The sequence below is a fragment of the Arachis hypogaea genome, chromosome 15 (assembly GCF_003086295.3).
Source record: "Arachis hypogaea cultivar Tifrunner chromosome 15, arahy.Tifrunner.gnm2.J5K5, whole genome shotgun sequence".
Lineage (NCBI taxonomy): Eukaryota > Viridiplantae > Streptophyta > Magnoliopsida > Fabales > Fabaceae > Arachis > Arachis hypogaea.
In genome coordinates this window covers 83661226-83664854 of record NC_092050.1, presented here as the reverse complement: position 1 = coordinate 83664854, position 3629 = coordinate 83661226, and the positions used below count along the sequence as shown (strand labels likewise).

Below are 3629 nucleotides of genomic sequence, written 5' to 3'. Positions count from 1 at the left end.
AAAAAGAGAACTACTCTCTGTATTTTACTTTCTCTGCATTTTCTAGTTTTACGATGTATTCTCCATCATTGTTTTCATTTTCTAGAGCTATGAACAACTAAACCCCTTTCATTGGGTTAGGGAGCTCTGTTGTAATTTGATGTATACTAATTTTCATTATTCTTCTTCTATCTTTTCTCTTGATTTTACTTGAAAGCTTTCGATCTTCATCCAATTGATTAGTTATCTTGGAAGATAACCTATTCAAACTTGGATCTCTTTTGAACCTTGAAAGAGGAATGAAGAGATCAAGCTAGAAATGCTTTCTCATGCTGGACCAAATTGGGTTTGGATGGGTATGTGACTATAACCCTCTCAATACTTGATTTGGGAAATGCATGTGGTATAATCAGTGACCATACTTCATCTCTTCTCATGAGCAATTGACCAAGGAATTGGTTATTGATCAAGATTTGAGAGATTGAATTGCAAGAAATTGTAATTCAATCACTTAAGATTACCAAGGAGATCAATGAGTGCATTGATTGAGGAAGAGATGAAAATGAACTTGATCCGGAGAATTGCAACATCTCCTAAGCCCAATGAACTCCCTGTCTCTGATCTTACCCATTCTCTTTAATTTCTGCCATTTACTTTTATGAGCAAATCCCCCATTCCCATTTACAATTCTGCAATTTACTTTCAGTCATTTGCTTCCAGTCCTTTAATTCTAGCATTTACTTTTCTGTTATTTACATTCCCGCCATTTTATTTCTGCAACTCTTAACCCAAATTCTGGATTCGCTCAACTAGAACATTCTTCTAATTAAAGTTGCTTGATCAATCAATCCCTGTGGGATTCGACCTCACTCTATTGTGAGTTTTTACTTGACGACAAATTCGGTACACTTGCCGAAGGGAGATTTGTTGTGAGACAAGTTTTTCCCGCATCAAGTTTATGGCGCCGTTGCCGGGGATTGATTGTGCATCAACAATGATTAAATTGGAAGATCACTAGATTGAGCATTTTTATTTTGTGAATTTCATTTTCTGTTTGAGTGATTTACTTTTTGTTTTAGTTAAACTTCTTCCCTTCCCCCTCTACTCTTTTGTTCTTCTTTGTTATTTTCAATTCTGTTTGCCAACCCACTAACTGTTTGATATATTGCATCACCCACAACTAACAATAATTCTGACACAAATACTTTCTGCACCTATCTTTTCTTGCTTGCAGTTGATGGTTGTATGACAGGGAGAAGAAGCGGGGCTTCAACTTCCTTCGATTCTGAACCTGAGAGGACCTTCCTTAGATTAAGGAGGGAGGCAAGAGGAAAGAAAGTGGTTGGTGCTGAGGAAGAAGAGGAATTCTTTGAAACAAACATGGAAGACAACATGGAAAACCATCATGAAGAAGAAGATCACAACCATGGGGGAGGAGGTAGAGCAAATCATGCTAGGGAGGATAGAAGAATTTTGGGCTCTTACATCAATCCAAACCCAGGCAATTATGGAAGTAGCATCCAAAAGCCAACAATCCATGCCAACAACTTCGAACTTAAATCACAGCTCATCACCCTTGTTCAGAACAACTGTTCGTTTGGAGGAAGTGTTCAAGAAGACCCCAATCAACATTTAACCACCTTCCTGAGAATATGTGACACAGTGAAGTCTAATGGTGTTCATCCTGACGCCTATAGACTGCTCTTATTTCCATTCTCACTCAGGGACAAGGCAGCCAAATGGCTGGAATCTTTCCCAAGGGAAAGCTTGACAACTTGGGAAGACGTGGTGAACAAATTCTTATCAAGATTTTACCCTCCTCAACGAATCAATAGGCTGAGAGCTGAGGTCCAAACTTTCAGGCAACAAGATGGTGAGACTCTATATGAAGCATGGGAGAGGTTCAAGGACTTAACAAGGAGGTGTCCACCTGACATGTTCAACGAATGGGTGCAGCTGCACAATTTCTATGAAGGGCTCTCTTATGAGTCAAAGAAGGCCATAGACCATTCATCTGGAGGATCTTTGAACAAGAAGAAGACCATTGAGGAAGCCATAGATGTTATTAAAACAGTAGCAGAGAATGACTACTTCTATGCTTCCGAAAGAGGGAACACAAGAGAAGTAATGGAGCTAAACAATGTAGATGCTCTGTTGGCCCAAAACAAGCTCATTACCCAGCAGCTGGCTGACCTCACCAAGAAGATGGAGATGAACCAAGTAGCAGCAATCTCCACTTCATCAACAATCCAAGAAGGAGTGAATGAAGAAGCAGAGGGGAGTTAGGAGCAAGCCAACTACATTGGGAATTCACCAAGGAAAAACTATGATCCATACTCCAAAACCTACAACCCTGGATGGAGAAACCACCCAAACTTTGGGTGGGAAAGTGAGCAAGATCAAAACCAAGACCAGAGACGTTACAACTCCAACAACAATGCAGCTCACCAGCAATTCACACAGAGGACGTCTCAACACCCCCACAACAACACTTCTTCATATGCTTATCAAAACCAAAATAGCACATCTGCTCCGAATCACCCATCAATTGATGACAAGCTCTCTAAGATTGAAGCCCTACTTAAAGGAATATGCCAAGAGATTCAAGAAAATAAGGTGTTCAAAGAGGAAGTGCGAGCCAATATTAAGAACCAGGGGGAGACCATTAGGAAGCTGGAATTCCAGGTGGGATATTTAGCTGAGAAGATTTCCAAACCCACTGATAGCTTCCCAAGTGACACGGAGAAAAACCCCAAGGGAGAAGCAAAGAAAGTAAGATGGGAAGATTGCAAAATGGTCACTACGAGTGATCAAGAGACTGAAGACAAGCAAGGCAAACTTTGCAAACAACCTGAAGACAACTCAACAAAGGAGGAGGATAGAAATCACCAAGGACCAGAAATTTCACAACAAGAGTTGCTGAAGCTCTATGCTCCCTTCCCTCAACTGCTCAATGGTGCTGTGGGAAAGAGAATATACTCAAGGTTCCTAGACTTGTTTGCATCTCTGCATGTAAACATACCATTCATCAAGGCAATTCAACAAATGCCTGCATTCATCAAGTATATAAAGGAACTTCTTCCTAGGAAAAGCTCACTCAAAGGAGGCCAGACTATAGTGATGAACAAGGAATGTAGTGCCCTTATTCAACCTGAGCTGCCTACAAAAAGAAGAGACCCAGGGAGTTTTCACATCCCTTGTGCCATAGGTGAAACTATGTTCGATAGAGCACTATGTGATTTGGGGGCCAGCATCAACTTACTGCCTTTATCCCTGGTGAAGAGGCTGCAGATTAATGAGATAATGCCCACAGATGTAATCATCAGACTGGCTGACAAAACTCAAAAGCAAGCAATAGGAGTGGTGGAAAATGTGTTGCTAAAGGTTGGGAAATACTTTCTCCCAACAGACTTTGTCATTCTGGACATGGAAGAGAGTCACACTCACCCAATCATATTGGGAAGACCATTCTTAGCTACGGCCAGAGCACTTATCGATGTAGAGAAAGGGGAGCTAATATTGAGAATCCATGATGAACGACTCAGCTTTAATGTCTTCAAACTCTCACAAGAAACAGATCAAGAGGACAAGGAACTAAGCACAAACGATAAAGAGACACTGAAGGAGGAGACAAGCACTGAAGCACAGCA

The 3629-nt window shown here is 41.0% G+C and overlaps 1 non-coding gene across 1 annotated transcript; it reads right to left on the bottom strand.

Annotated features, from left to right (window-relative positions):
* Positions 1-1812: 1812 nt before the first annotated feature.
* On the bottom strand, positions 1813-1916 carry LOC112753668 (small nucleolar RNA R71). Its single transcript, XR_003178042.1, has one exon. It is a non-coding gene; the product is annotated as a small nucleolar RNA R71 (small nucleolar RNA).
* Positions 1917-3629: the final 1713 nt, after the last annotated feature.